Genomic DNA, 16,648 nt, shown 5'->3' with positions numbered 1-16,648 from the left:
TAATCCTAAATTGTATTACTTCCTATATTTCCTTCTTATTGAATAACTAAATATATGAGTAATAATTCATAATATGTCACTTGCCATTCAGTTAATTAGGGGTAGAAATGACATTTTAAATTTAAATTTAGAGTAAGCGATTTTGAAATGACTTCTTGTCTATCAAGATACGAGTCTCCTGTTGTCAGGTTGACAAGATTTGAACAAATTAAAAATTAATGAATTGGATTGCATCTATTCAAACTGAAATTGTCAGTAATTATTGGTAATACTTGTAGTGCAGTTGCTCAATCTGACAAATGATTTAAGTCAATAACTTCTTTGTATTCAACTTAAAGCTTTTATTCATTCAGTTATAATGTAAGTTAAGAAAAAGAATTTTTGTCATGTTCTCTTTTGAAAGTATTGCATAGTACAAAAACAGTTGCTGGTTTTTATTAGTCCTAATTACAGAGAAAAGGAGGGTTGGGATGCAATGATGACCTGTCTCCCTCCCTTTCTAACGGATTAAAAGTTATGTGATTCATTTTGCACTAACTACTGATTTGAGTCACATTGGAATAAGCTAGTTCAGAAATCATATTATAATGAACACTTAAAAAACTGGTAAACTTTCTGTTGCCTTTCTTTAGTGGGCGGGGCTAGATTGAGGAAGTTGGTAGTGATTAAGACCAGTGGATAAATGAAGACTTGTTAAGGAGGTTGTCATTAAGGCTGCTTTAAGGTGTTTAAGCAGGTGTGAAACACTGTTATTTTCACCCTGTAACAATAAAGAAACAGACATCAAGTTTTAAGTGTATTCCCTGGAATGTGATAATTGTCTCCGTAGGGCAGCTGATCTTTACTTGGCAAAGTCACCGGTTTGTGGAAGGGATTTAAGTTTCTGTTAAGTTAAGAAGTTTTAACCTTTTCAGGAGATAAAATTGAATTAACAGGTAGGATGAAAGTTTTGAGTTCACTTACAGGATATTATGTTTTAAAAAAGTCAGGAAAACAAAACAAGGTCTTGGGCCGGTTAATTAAAAATCTCAACTTTGGAATTTCTTAAAATGCTAAATTTTGACCTGTTGGATAGCTTGAAGCAAAGATTTGAGTAACATTTGAGTTGATTTTTTTTTTTTTTTTTTATGAAACCTGGGCTTGGTTTTCATGTTAAACCTCATAGTGTACTCAATTTGAAGTTTCTGAAAGTATTTGACAACTTTCTATCATCCCTTTTTATCTCACCTGGCAAAAGGGCCATGTGACGAATGTCATTACTATATGTTGTTACCTGTAATTTTTTCAAACATCTCCTATGAAACACTGGATAGATTGTAACCAAACTTTGCTTGAATGTTACTTAGGATATCCTTAACAATCAGTGTGTGTGTGTGTGGATTTTTGATCCAGCAAAATCATGGCCACTGTTTTTTAAAATAGACTATAGGGGTCAAATTGAAGTTTTGTTTAAACAACTCAAAAACCCATGGGTTAAGCTAAAATCTGATAGGATAAAATTGATCAGCATGGTGAGACGGACCTATGCCAAAATTTTCATAAAGATTTTTCACAAATGTTGGAGTTGTTGCCCCTTAAATGGAATTTTTGCCAATTTTTATGTTCCCGATTTTTAAAGGCTGAAATCTGAAACCATTAAATTTTATCTAATCAAACTAACATTAAAGTTTCTTATCTTCAACAACAACTGTGATCTGGTAAAAAAAAAAAAACATCACCACTGTTATTAGAAATAGACCATAGTGGTCAAGTCAGATTTTTGCAAATAATTCCAAAATGTTTGTGGGCAGGGGAAAAAAATCGATCAGCATGTTGAGATGGATGTCCACTACTTTTTAGGTCAGAGGTTTAAGATGCTGTGCTAATTTAACTGCAAGGGAATAATATGCATTCAGCTGCCTTTGTAGTATGTAATGCTCTTTATCATATAATCTGGATAAGATTGACTTTGATTTGATTTTCAGCACTGACAATGATGAGAAAGATATTTGTATGATGACCAGGCTGTGTACTTTTACCTGTTATTCCTGGTCTTTGACATTTAACATACCACTGATGTATGGCAGACAGCTTGTTACATGTAATGCAGGGGATTTAATTATGAACAGATAGTAAAATTAATGACCCTATTCCAAACATGGTACTGTTTTAGATAAAGTGGGGTAGTCCTCTGTATAATGGAGATGGTAAGTGGAAGGGATATAGTCTGTCATATTTGTCTCTTTAGTTCAGACATAGTTGTCAATACATGGGACAAACTCTCCACGACGATTCCCCAGTATGTCAATATTTGTCCATGGATTGCAAAACAGTTGGATCATGATGTATCAAGTTGTAAAAGAAGTTTAATCTTATGGTAAACTTTGTTGAAAAAAAAATTGAAGATCTGTCTTAAATGATTATAAGAAAATTGTCAAAAATGTCTTTAGGATTGCTCAATTGTTATATCATTACTAATTGTGGTTTTGGTGTTATTGGGAACTGAAAAAGATATGCTGAGTTGTACATCTGTAGACAAGATGATTTGTCAGTGTTAAATAACAGTAGCTTCTATTAACTTTCATTCTGGGTTTCCTTGTCAGGAGTTGAGACTGTGAACCAGGTACGGTTTATTATAGTTGATCATTCTTTGAGATAACTTGAAGACTAGGTTCTCAGGCAATCTTGTTCTTAAAATGAATGGGTTCTCATATTGGGTCTTGTACATCTGGCACCCTGTATTTGAAGCCTAATGTTATTTTGCCAGTTGGTCCTCATAGACCCTATTACTTGAAGTCTATTTTTTAAATTTTAGAATTAGAAGAACTCTTTTGACTTATTTTCGTCAATTAAAATTTGAATGAAAATAATAATTTTACTCATATATCTCAGTTAACTATTTCCTTTAAAGGTATGTAATCTATATAGCTGAGATATTTGGCTTTTGAGTTGAAGTCCAGAAGGATGAAAGGAGGTCATGTATCTTAAGTGTTTGTTTTTGATTTGATCAACTATATGTAGTGACATTTGTCAACATTTTATAATATTTACCCTCAGTTACAGAGGAATAAGTGAGTACCACAGCTTGATGTTTAACCCTCTCTTTATATAAAGCTAAGGAAATTAAACATAACTGTTAAGTTCATGTTTTCAAAAGGATAAATATTGTATTGCAGCTCTTAAATGTGGGAACTTTAAAGTCATCTTGGAATTGGAAGTATTTTAAAAAGATTTTAATTGGTCCTTTTGTGTACTGCTATGGTTAGTATCTGTGACTCTTTAGGAGCACCAGGGTTGATATTTCATGACTTGCTTGGTTTTCTGTGCATAAATGCATGTTTAAAATGTTCATGTGTTCAACAACTTTAAATGACAGCCAATAGATAATGGACACGCAACTTCAGTATAGGGTCCCATATCATGATTAGTCGATCTTCTACTTCCAGTTTACCTACTTGGTGTTTTTTTTTTACTTTACAGCAACCTGCCAATCTCTGTCTGTGGCCTGTCTTTATCTTTGGCCTATATAAAAAAAAAATGTTCTAAAGGAAACCTAATTGACTCTTTAGTCCCATTGTTTTGTCTGTTAACTTTGTAAACAAAGCCTTTCTGTTCAGTAGATTACTTGGTATCATGAAACATCTTATGAAAGTTGTGTATCAGAAGTACATGTAGGTGATCTTATAGTAAAATACTAAAGGAAGTAATCCATAGCTTTGTTATGTATAGAATTGCAAGCAGAGAAACTAAGTGAAATTTAAATTTCCTGAAACGTGTCTAAAATTTGTATTTCATATCCTCTGAGAATATTTTTTCTTTTAAAAAAAACATGTTTCACATTGACATTGCAGGTTTAGAATTGGGCTAAATTATTATATACTAATAACAAAAATGTTGATTTCCTTTCACTATTACATGGAAGTCAAATAGGCATTGAAAAATATTCCAGCTTTAATACTGAAAACTTGTAAAACATTAAAAAAATACTTTTAACCCTAGAAAGTTTTCTAATTATAAATAATTTCATATAAATACTTGTCTCCTGAAAGTGGAGTGTGTCTATGACATGAAGACTGAAGAAAAATAAATCAACTAAAATGTGAGATGACAATCATAAAAATATTTTATGTTCTGATCAGTAAGATATGAAGGTATATATTATATGTATGATTTGTCATTTTATTTTCAGATTAGTGAGTGTCAGTGATCTCTGATTTATGGAGAAATATTGAAGACCTAACATCCCAGAACTGTAAGTTAATCTTAGTTTGATAGAATTCTTGTCTGTATGATGGATGGTAACGTTGATTGTAAACCAAGAAAATTGTCTTCTTTACTTTTTTACTGAGGTTTGGTTGTATTCATTATTTTAACATTCATTCGTTAAACTTATCAGCAAAGCAATGGGTCATTCTTAAATATTCTTTTTTCCTCAATTTCTGATTTAAATGTGACATTTTCAGTTGGATTGTGATAGATCCAATATATAAGTCTATACTACTACTTGATCAAGAAATGTAGTTAACAAATGCATCATCATATAAACTTCTTATTTATTTAAAACCCTGATTTTATTGTTATATAAAAGTCTTCAAGACAACAATAAAATCTTTACTTGCACATTGTTTGTTCTTAATGTCATGTTGTTTGAATAAAACTTTCATTTTCAGAGAAGGAATGCTAGCTTTCTCTGTATCTACAATAACTTCTATCTATTTGATTAAACATACTTAGACATTCAGAAAATAGCTGTGATAAAATGTAGTGGACCCTTACCATTCCAAGAAAAAAGAGGGCTGCATTTCTAGTCCAGTTTTCTGTGGTTAGCATGTGTCGAATACAGAATTATTGTACCTACAGACTACATACAGTTCTGCTAGGTATATCAGTAGCTGAATTTATTTTATTTACACAGGTTAAAAAACTGGTATAAAACATGGCCCTGGGTGAGATAAGTGAAGTATGATTGGTACTTATTGATGTGTAGATACTTGACACCTGAGAGAATCACTTTACTCCATTGTTTTAAAATGGTCACCTGCTGATTTTACAGGTAAGTTTAATCATGTTTATCTAAGGATGTCATAGAATATGTATTTACCTTAAAAATCAAAATAGTAAAATAATTCCATCATACACTTACTGATAAAGCTAGATGCTGATTGTCACATAAGGGGGTAATAGGGAAAAACAGCCAAGTGTACAATTGTACAATTGTACTAGTAAATCAATTGTTATGTTTTTTAGAGGTTGTAAAAATACAACTTCTCTGTGATTTTTTTTTACCCTCACTCACCAAGTGAGTGGTATATTGGAATCTCCTTGTCCTTTTTCATTCTCAGTCACAATTATCTTGGCTCCCTGGGACAAATTGATTTCTTATTTGGTTTGTGGCTTTATATAGATGAAGCATACACTGTTAGTGTACAGTATTGGTTTCCTGTTCAGGCAGTGCAAGTATAACAGCACAAAATTAATGGTTTTCATCAGTTTACATTATAATCTTGAAAATATAAAAAAAAGTTAACAACTGTTATCTTTTCATGAGTAAATTCATAAAAAAAAGGTTTATAAGGAAAAAAATACATTAAACAGTAGTTCTGCATGGGACTAAAGCTGTATGGTGGTGTACATTAAATGATTATTGACTTGACATGTAAAAAGTTTGTAAACACAGCAGTGTCATTAACTGCTTTTAATTGGATAGGAAATTAAAACGAATACATGATTACCCCAGATAATTACCGGGGTAGCTTGAGGTTCCAGTCTCAATAGTTAAGGACCTAGTCCCTCATTGTAACATAGTATGGATTGACGTGTGACAGGGCACACCTGATTAATTCCCCTTTGATGCTGTGTGTATTAACAAGGTGTCAGTATCAAAATGTACCTATAGAAATGGACATGATACCTGACAAATCGTTATGTAACCTCTCACAGGTATTTTTATGAGTTTTACAATGAAATTCAATTTTATGGCCTTTTCATGAACTGGGGGCATCTAAAAAGAATGTAAATATTTTTGTGGGGAAGTGATGTTAACCAAATGTTTTAGTAATGGTTAATTCATTCAGTGAAGAGATACCATTTACTTAAACCATTCACTATCTTGATATTACTGTAGTCATTTTTTTTTTTTGGATTAAGAGGATTTAGATGTTTTAAAATCTGTGGCTTAGTTAGTAATATAGCTGTGGTCTAGAAATTTTGGTAAGTTGTTTTTGAATATTATATATTCCTAATGGATTTTCTTTTTGAAAAAAACAGAGGTAATATGTATATTTCTCTGTCACTTTGTATTTCAGTTGAAGGGTCTGAAATAACATTGTCTCTCTTGATTTGGTTTTTTAAAGAACAAAATTCTATAGGAAATTTTGAGATTTACTCCATCAAATAATGTTGATGTCATCATTGTAATGAATCTAGCAGAAAAATAGAAATCACAATAATAGCTCTGCAAATGTGTTTATTCATGTGTTCAAAAATGTAACATGTACTTCTGTGAAATGTTTCTTCATTTTAGTTGTATAAGTTAGCCCTCAAATTATGTAAATATTTCTTATGTATGCCAACTACCTTCTTAGGTAATATTTTAAAAAGATAGAAGTAATTAAGTCTGTCTGTAATTTATACAGCTTAAGAATTTAATGTCTTCTTTATTTCAATAGGAAATAAACAGAATCAGATACTTTTGACAGAGATTACAGAGGTCAAGTTTTATTTTCTGATGTGATTTGTTTTGTCTGCAATAATGAGCCACTCCCTCATAAATATTGATAAAAAAGAAAGTATTGTTTTTATATGTTTTGAGTCCTTTGGGTTAGAATGAGTAATGTATCTTCAAGGGGTTGGTAGCATATTTAATATTCAAATTTTTGTTTGACTTTTTAGTAGAAAGTTCATATGTACATAAAGCAGATTGCTATCTAAGTGAAACCTTTGCCACAAAAGAGAATTATTACATCCTAATTCATCTATCTTGTTCTAATACTTAAAATAATATCTAAGACAATGTTACATGTGTGAATGATGGGGTGGGAAGACAAATGATTATAAATATCAAAGTGTTTATATTAGATTTATGATTCCTGATCATCCATCTGTTTTGTTGACTCACAATTTTACAAATTTGGTTTATGAAATTTGAAATATAAGTTAAGTATTTCACATAGTATCAGTATTGTTAGTCTTAATTCTGATTGATTGAACTTGATTGTTTATTTCTTTTTGGGCAAAATCAGTTATTTTCCTTTAACAAACTTGATACTGTGACATCATTAATGTCCCATCAGTCTGCAGTCCACAATTCAAATAATTCCAAACTAAATAATGCTTTGATGAAAGGACTGATCTTAATTTAGACAGGAATTGGTAAGAAATTCAATTATAAGGATTGTTACTAATTTTTGACATAGTTATGCTTGTGTAACCAACTTTGTTGTTCATAAACCACTTAGCTGTTCATGAAGCGTAATCTGTCCAAAAGTTGGTTATTTCCCTTAACTTGGTCAAATATTAAAAGCAATCCTTGATCTAAACATAAAAATCTGACGAAACTTGATAGGTATGCTTTTTAAGAATTCCAATGAGGGTTAAACATACACAATATAGTAGACCACAGTCTTATGCCTAGTGTAGAAAACTCTTTGTTCTAACTCATGGTCATTTTGCTCTTTGCTCCTTAGGTTTTGTAAAAGTTACTGTATGACTATGCCAAAAATATGATATTGGCATTTATGAGAAGATAAGATATAGATCAATTAGAAAAGAAAATCTTTTTTTATTCTCAACAAAAAATGATGACAGTTAAATGAGGGTCCGTGTACATATTTGACGATTTTTTTTGTCTCCTGCAAACATTTAGAAGCAGAGTAAAGTGTTAAAAGGTCAGAAGCTATATTGTCAGAGTAATTATAAAGAATTTCACTTTGCTTTTAAGTAAAGTAAAATAAAATTGAATTTTTACTTTTTAATGATATGAGCCTTGAACAGGTTGATGGTTCCCTACTGAGATAAAGGGTAATTTATAAAAGTTCAGATGAAGTTTTAAGGACAATTTTCTGTATTATATTGTTACTATCATGTCCTGTTTACCTATAGTGGACAATAGGATCAAAGTACATAATCTAAATAGTTTAAGTGGATAATGGAAAAAAATGTGACTAAGCCATTTACAAGGTGTTAGGGTAGTTTTACCTCCCTTTTGTAGACACTAGTTTTTTATCCTTGTAAACTTTTTGATTTGTTTTTTTTTTTTCAGTTTAAAATACCCCTAGTTAATATTTTCCTTCAAGTTACCTCATTTTTGTAGGTTCCGCTTATTGATGCAAAAAATTATTTTAAGCAGAAAAAAAACTTCCCAAGCAGGTTTTAAAAAATAATGAAATTGAAAGAAAAATCGCCAGTGAAAATTTAAGATAAATCACTAGTGAAGAGTAAATAAAATCTCCACAATTTTTGTGTCATTTTCTTAGTGAGTTGATGGTATATTACAACCACCTAGTCCGTCCATTTGAATTTCATTGCAATTATGGGATGCATTAATTTTAAATTTGTTGTGTGGCTTCATATACTGGTAGATGAAGCAGTTTTGGTTGTTCTTTCATCAACTATGATTTGGGTTTGGGTTTACCTAGCAGGACAAAATGTGCAACTTCATGTTTTTTTACCAACTGTTATGTAAATAATGAATCAGTGGTAGGTATTCAACACAAGTTAGCAACATAATATTTAGTTTATGGTATCTATGTATCATTATTTACTGTCAGTTAGTGATTGCAGAACCTCTCATAAAGTCTGAAAATTGTGAACTCTACAAATGTTTCTGTAATCTTTACATTTGTCATTTTTACCATGTAATGTACATCAGTTCTTTGAAGTGTTAGGTGTAATTTATTACCAAAATGTTTTGAAACTGAAGCATCAACTGTAAAATTGGATTCTTCTTAGCTTAACATTAATCAAATTGAAACTCAGGGTTCACTGCTAGAGTCAAATACATTGGATAACTGTGATAATCAGCACAGAACTGAGCTCATTTAATGAAACAAGTTTACCAAATAATGGTAAGGCTGTTTCTGTTAGTGAATAGGCATAATGAAAATGATTCTTGGTTTCCTGCAGAGAGAAAGTCTGCTTGGTTGCTTTGGTTTAAATGAATTAGAAAGTAATTAGAAGTATTTTAATTAGATTGTGTCATCTGGTACAAGGCTTAATTTTTGGTATGTGATTGAAATTATATCTCAATTTTAGAGTCTGCTGAAGTCAACCATTGTGGGTGGGTGTAGCATGGCGATTGAACTTCTTAAAATTTTAGAAGTCTGTTTTATGATTTTTTTGTTTGACATGACCAGAAAAACATTTAAGTACTGGCACAACATGTTTTTATGGTAAAAAAAAACCCATTACCTTAGGTATTATCATGGCTTTATGAAGGTTTGCTCTGAGTGCTTGGTTTTCCTCCCCATATTCTTATGTTAAATGTTACAGGATGGGTTACTTTCATTTTTTCTAGGCTATTGTTGTGAGTTTCAGTACTCATATTCATAATCCAAGGAAATTGTCAGTCCTTCATCACCTATAAACTACTCTTTTGGAATTTCTTTTATTGAGATAGTGCCACATTCCATATTCTATTGTAGGTGAGACATTTCTTTGCATTTGATATTCGTGAAATTAACAAATGCCTAATACTTTGACATGACATGCCTTTTTTTTTTATTTTCAAATATTGAAATGAAAGTTGTCTAATGAAAAAGGATATTGAAATTCTTCTCAATTGTGAGGACTCGTGTCTAATCATTTTAAACATTTTCTTTGCAGCTCTAAATTGAAGTTATATTTGTTCATTTTAGCATAAATTAAGTGGAGAAACTTCATTAGTAGTAAATTAAATGTGTTTTTATGATTGGTCAGGGGACATAAGTCATGTTGAAACCACACCTCAGGGGGTCTAAATTGACAACATAAACTTTGTTCTTCCCTCCTCAATGGTTTTCCAACCTGTGAAATCTATTGTACCTTTAACATTCAAGATCACAATCAGAAATATTTTAATAGAATTTCCTGCAGATATAGCCCTAAACATAAAAGGTAAAAAAATATTAAGATATGAATCTTGTTTTTACAGGCCCTATAACTGAACTAACAGTTCTTCCAGGGGAGATAATCCAAGAATAGACCACCTATAATATAAATTGATAATAATCTTATCAATTAGATGAAAGTAAACAACAGAACATAAAATTAATCAAATTTCTTTGAAAATTAATAGATCAAGCAATAAAATACAAGAATTTAAGACCATTGTTGTTAAATTTGCAATAAATTGTGTCATTTGTTGGCTATTAAATGTTGTACAGAAACTTCCAATGTTTTGTGTGAATAATTATTTGATATGTAATTATGACCTGATGTTCTCTTCATTTCACAATCATTTGATTTTATTTCTTGAACAAGTATGGATATTGACACCTATTTCAGGTATGGCCTTCTTCATTTGCATTAATTATACTTTCAAATTTATAATTAGGTCATTTTTTTATGTTTGTTCTGGGAAACTGAAAGAAAGGAGTAAAAAAAATGGTTTCTCAACTTTAGAACAAAACATATGACAATATGTTGTTTATTAGTTAATCCTGATCATAGATGTCTAACCTATAAATATCTGGTATAAATCATGTTCATATTTTTCGTGATATTTTCTGTAAAACCTTTATATAGCCAGAGAATTCATGTGTGGCTGAAGATTCTGTAATCAGGGAATAACAGATATAGGATAAAAGACGTACATACTAACATAGTTCATAAAACATAAAAACTTAAAAGTTTGATTAGAAGTGGTGTATAACTATGGTAATTTACATGTAAATGAGCTACAATATGTTTTTTTGGAGAAGAATACAGGACTTGTACATTTGTCATCATGTAGGATTTTTTAAGACAGCACAAAAAATTTATGACAGAATAAATTCATGACTTCGTAAATAAAATAGGACATTCACATGTAGAAAAGTAGGCTTTTTTGGTCATTAGTGAGCACAAAACTTAAATAAATCTTCATGTGTATTCATGACATGCGTTTTAATTTGCTGAGGATCATGATATTGGTTAATCCTACAGAAAGATGACTACATATACATGTATGGCTACATAAGTCAGAATATGTTTTATATATATTATGTCAAGTTATAACAATAAGCCAATGCTTGTTTAGTCAGCTGAGGAAGATGTTATGGACTGTTTATTTCATGACCTGTCATAAATATTAAACATTGTCTGTCTAATATTATGGCAGTCCTTAATTTTTTCTTTGTCACCAAAACACCAGCCATTTTAGTTTTTTGTTGACTTGTATCAATATTCTGTAAATATCTGGACAGAGGTCCCATAGTTTATGTAACATAACTCATTACACAGAGAATTTGAACTTTGCCAGCCATAATTTTGATAAAACAGGCCATCTTAAGTTAACATTTATAAAAAAAAAAATTAGACTGATTTGAGAAGCTTCAAACTTACTATAATCTTTTGAAAGACTTGTATGGTTCTTCAGTAAGAAACACATCAGCTCTTCACAAAAACATTTTTAAGTTATTCAGTATTCAGACACAGGTAGCTACAGTGAACCTTCCAATAGAAGGCAAAATTATGGTCACATAATACAGATAGTTTTATTATACAATTTAATGTTCTACTTAAGGAGCCAGTAACTAAGCCATTGTCTGAATGTCACTACCGGTATGTATAGATGATTGGTAAGGCAAGTTTGAAATTGGTAAAAAAACATTCAGGTTAGTTTATTATTGTTCATGGCAACTGATTACTGCAGTACCATTCTAAGGTGAAGATTAATTATATTCTTAAAACTTGAAGAGGACGACAATCAAATTTAGACATTATACAGAACTTCTATATATTTATTACAAACACTACATAATTTGACAAATGACTAGACAAGGTTGAGTTGTGACAAAGTGTTTTAGGTATAGAACTCCATGTAAACCCTATTATCTCACTCTGTGATCACAGCACCTTGTCTTATACTAATATATTGTTGTTGTAACAAGAAAGACAATGGGCCAAGACTTGTTAGTTAAGTGTCAATACACAATCCGTCTTTACAAAGTCTATAAAAGTGCATTTCGATGTTAAGTTATTTATCCTTTTGTCTGTACACAGTTTAGTCCTTTTACTTTTATCAATCATGTTCCATCAAACTGCCATTCAACAGATCTCTCTGTATAAGTTAGTTTAAGTCTGTTTAAGTGTTTTTTATTAGTTTATTAGACCTTATTCTATTAAATTTTCTTTTGTATCAAGTTTATGAGCTTGGATACCAGAATTCTAAGTCCTACACCACTTCCTTTATCAGCTTGGATACCAGAATTCTAAGTCCTATACCACTTCCTTTATCAGCTTGGATACCAGAATTCTAAGTCCTATACCACTTCCTTTATCAGCTTGGATACCAGAATTCTAAGTCCTATACCACTTCCTTTATCAGCTTGGATACCAGAATTCTAAGTCCTATACCACTTCCTAACACGTATTACAAATTTGTACACATTTTACAATTAGTAGCAATTTAATTTGTGTTCGTGTCAAAAGTCATGTAATACTGGCCATTTGGGCATCTTTACTAAACATCTTTTACCTCTTTCTTAAAAAAAAAAATATTGGATAAGTTTTGTGTAATAATTTAAATAAAAAAATACATTTTTTACTATCATGACTATAAAATGTAGATTGTGTTATGGTGAAGGGAGGTCACTTTTTTGCTTAATCATCAGATCAATAATTGTTTCTTTAAGAATTGTGGTTTACTGTAAGAAAATCACTGTGTCAGTTTAAATCAGCTCTATTGGTCCCTGAAAAGCTAATGTTGTGTTACATCATATGATGGTGTACTATGTACCCTGTTATTACAGCCCTATCTCTATCATCTTAGGGCCTATTCACAATGGTCTCACTCCTGAAGCCTATACATTACCCCTATCTGGCTTGGAAGTAACACAATGGACCATTAAACTCTTGTTGTGAAAGACTCATTTGAAATTAACAATCTGATAGAGTATCTCCTGATCTATTTCACACATGGTCTTTTCTTTTTGAAAAAGACATGGTTATTTGGCATTTATTGATGTAAATTTCATGGTATTTGAGTTTCTTAAGATATCCACTAATGTAGCTAAATGTATCGGCAAAAATGATCAAAAGCAGTGAAAAATAGATCAGATACACATCTAGGGTACAGAATACCCAAAAGTGTTTTAAAAAGTGCTGTAAGATCCAATTACCAATTCCCAGATCTGCTGCTTACATGTTACTGATCTCCTAAATGCTGGTAAATGTTTCTTTTATCTTAGATTTCACTGATGAAGTAGTAAACTGTTTCTCCAGAAAACAAGGGACTCAATGTATAGTGTTTTTGTGACCAATGAACCTGTTCAAGATTCAAGGCCTCGATAAATCTTGACACCTTTAGTTTGCTGTCAGTGTTAGCCTTTAAAATATCAAGTAATGATTTCATATATGTACATTTATATAGTATTTTAAAATCTGTACATATATTTAAGTTAGACTACAAGTAATGAAGAAAAAACTTAATGTATGTCAAAGTCAGTGAATTGGTGAAAACTAAGGTTATCTTGAACCACTGTTGATATTAAATACAAAGACTTTAGTGGTTAACATGCACTACAGGGCACCTTTGATTATTTATGAGAAAAAATACTAGACCATTTCTGTACCATAGACCTGATTGATCATGGTAGTACAATGTACTGAGGCTGTACCCATTTTATTCACCAACTTCTTATTGCACTTTTTATTTGTCAATAAGTATGTTGTATTAGATGTTAAACTGTAATGGGTGTATAATGCATGTTTTGATGGCTTTCTATGCACAATGTGGCTATACATAAAACAACATAAAATATTGTAAGGGACCTCCCATCCACATCCTCACCCATATTTGATTTCTCTATTACTATATTAAACTTACAAAGAGGTTTTCTCAGATAAAATTCATGTCAGAAATTGGTTAAGCCCTAAATTAAAATTTTTGAATTGATTTTAGTAGAATAGAATCATTATCAATTTTTAATGAATAATCTACAAGTCTTAAAATGGAAGACTGTGTAAAGAACTAAGCAATGGACAACTTTTGGAATACCTTCCACTGCTGATTTTTTTGTGATTGAACTTTTTCATTCCTTCGTCACCTCGTATTATTCTTTGACAGGGTTGATTGGGATTGTTATAGAAACAGGTACAAATACACCATTATTCTAGTAAATATTTAAAATAATAGAAAACTAATGTAGATAAATGTACACTGATGAATTGATTGATTTGAACATTTTCCAAAAATGCTCAAGATTTTTATTTATGTCCATGAATGGTGTGAAAAGATCTGAGATGTACATCTATGGTCCTGAATGCTGAGAACAAAACAAACTAAGGTGTTGATTATGGGATACAGGTGACTATTGTCTGATGTCAATCAACTCTATATATCATAACAGACACATTCTAACAGTAACTGTTTTGTTTTGACAAAAATATCCATGATTTAAGTTTTGAAAACATTTTCTTTACTCTATGTTTCATCTTCAGTTTGGTTTTTTGTTTTGAAAGTATTGCTGATATTTCTGTAAATTGAAGTGATTAAGGTAAGAAAACATTAAGACAACTCAGACTAAATGGGAAAAGGTTCATAGTAAATGGCAAGTATGGGTGAAGTTCATAACAATTACAAATGAAAGGTATTTTAAAGAAAAAAATGTAGATTTTAAGGTATTTGATTTGATGAGGGACTTTAAAATTTTTCTGCCTGTAAAAATAAATGACTAATCTATTTTGAAGTAAACTTTGATAGAAAAGAGGCAAGATTGCTGGTAGTATCTTACATCTGAAATTATGAATGTGTAATACTAATTAATTTGCAGCATCCAGAAAACTGACAAAAACTTGGTGAATGTGTTGGTGCTAATGTATAGCTATAATATCAATGTCTAAATAGAATTACGCCTGGTTTGTGTAAACATCGGTATTTTGATAGACTGTTGCACCAAAATTACTGTAAATTTGGTAATTGTTTTGTTTGCTTTTTGTTGGCAGTCATTGATTTTCCAGAAATGTGGAATAATATTACCTGTTTGATGTGGGAAGCTTTGTGTTAACATGATTTTAAGCTCAGAAAACTTTTCATGGATGGTTATGCTGTTTAATGTTAAAGTTTCTTTGTTTATTCTTTGACGCATCAATCTGACAACTGTACAGTCATTCTTAAATCTCAATATCCAAATTTATTCCCTTTCCACCTTCAGACACCTGATATTCAGATAAAATAAATTTAAGTTAGGAACTCGTACTTTCCATGAATATTCACTAGTACTTACTCTTAAACTTTTTATTTGAGATTTGTATTTAAGTTGTGGCTTGACTTTAAGGATTGTGGAGTTATAATTTATATGAGATGAGATTTCATTACCTTGATACTTTGTACAGTGAATGTATAAGTTTAGGAAACACAAAAGAATTAAAGAAGTGTTTATGGACAATAAAATGGATGCTAAAGCTATTCTTGTCCATAACATTATACTTGTAAATGTAAAATGTTATGATGAATACCTGTTTTCCTTACTTTAATGGTCTACTTTTTTACTTCAAATAAGTTAACAGGTTTCTTTTCTCATTTCAGTCATCTTAAATGGGCACATTGTCTCCTCAGAACCTTGAAGAACTAATTATTTGTGACTGAATTTTTATGTCACTTGGTTTAGTGGACAAAATCATTGCTATCTTTTCGGACAAAAACTGTCACAAAACCTTGAATACAGAGATTTATAGATTTATCCCCAAAACCAATAAAGATGTCACAACCAGTGGCTCGGAAAATTACTTTTTTACAAGAAAACATATTTAAACTTTGCAAGTGAGCATTTAAGAAGATTATCATTTTATCACTTTGGTGCAATTTTTGTCACCCTGCTTTCCTAAGAAAATAAACTCCAGATTAACTCCATCTTCATTATTAATTGACCACTGGCTGTTTTTATAAGGTGTCTGATGGTTCTTTTGTAGAGGCAAATCTGTTATGTTTCTATTTTTATTAGTTCCTTTTTGATCAAACACAAAACAAATCACGATTGTTTGTCACATAGATTTTAATCAGAAGCAAAAGAAATAATAAATGCTGATTTCCACGATAGTATTCGTCCATTTTTGTACTTAGTTTATTTCTAATCAATGATCCTTGATTGATCGGTTGATTAAACATGAGTATCAGTTTTCTTTGAGTTTATTTTTGTTTGGGAGGTCCCACTATTGCAGTAGTAACTTCAGAAGTTTAAATCGTTCAGATGGATATGGTGGTTAATCTGTTTTGTTCTGTTTCCTGTTATATTTTTACATGGTCAGAAAATTCAGGTTAGTGTATTATGTACCATATGATATCAAATCAGTAAGATATATGTATTGATGAAGATGTACTGTGTGTTTGACCTTTCAACTTTTGACTGAAACTTTTAAGTGTAATTATTACTCATCACCGATTTAAAAAAAAATAAAAAATGACTTCATTAAATCTTGGAATACAGAACAGTAAGATATTTTATAGTTATTAGTTTATGTGTCTGCTCCTTTTCTTTCACTTTACTTTTAG

General features: G+C 30.8%; 1 protein-coding gene across 6 annotated transcripts in view; it reads left to right on the top strand.

Moving 5' to 3' along the window:
• Window positions 1–16,648, top strand: part of LOC148604577 (protocadherin-11 X-linked-like) — a 76,462-nt gene that overhangs the window by 36,245 nt on the left and 23,569 nt on the right. For 4 of the 6 annotated variants that reach the window (XM_088549046.1, XM_088549043.1, XM_088549045.1 and 1 more), the window contains 2 exons: window positions 4,169–4,231; window positions 4,895–5,032. The gene's annotated coding sequence lies outside the window, so the exon portion shown is untranslated. Of the gene's footprint in view, window positions 1–2,473; window positions 2,603–4,168; window positions 4,232–4,894; window positions 5,033–16,304; window positions 16,414–16,648 lie in introns of those variants that run through there. The other 2 variants (XM_088549047.1, XM_088549048.1) reach the window with 2 other exon arrangements.

Source organism: Perna viridis, chromosome 10, assembly GCF_037379345.1.
Source record: "Perna viridis isolate PV_CMFRI_1.1 ecotype Kerala chromosome 10, ASM3737934v1, whole genome shotgun sequence".
In the NCBI taxonomy this organism is placed as follows: domain Eukaryota; kingdom Metazoa; phylum Mollusca; class Bivalvia; order Mytilida; family Mytilidae; genus Perna; species Perna viridis.
The sequence above is the reverse complement of the archived record's forward strand: the minus strand, read 5'-3'. Positions and strand labels throughout refer to the sequence as shown.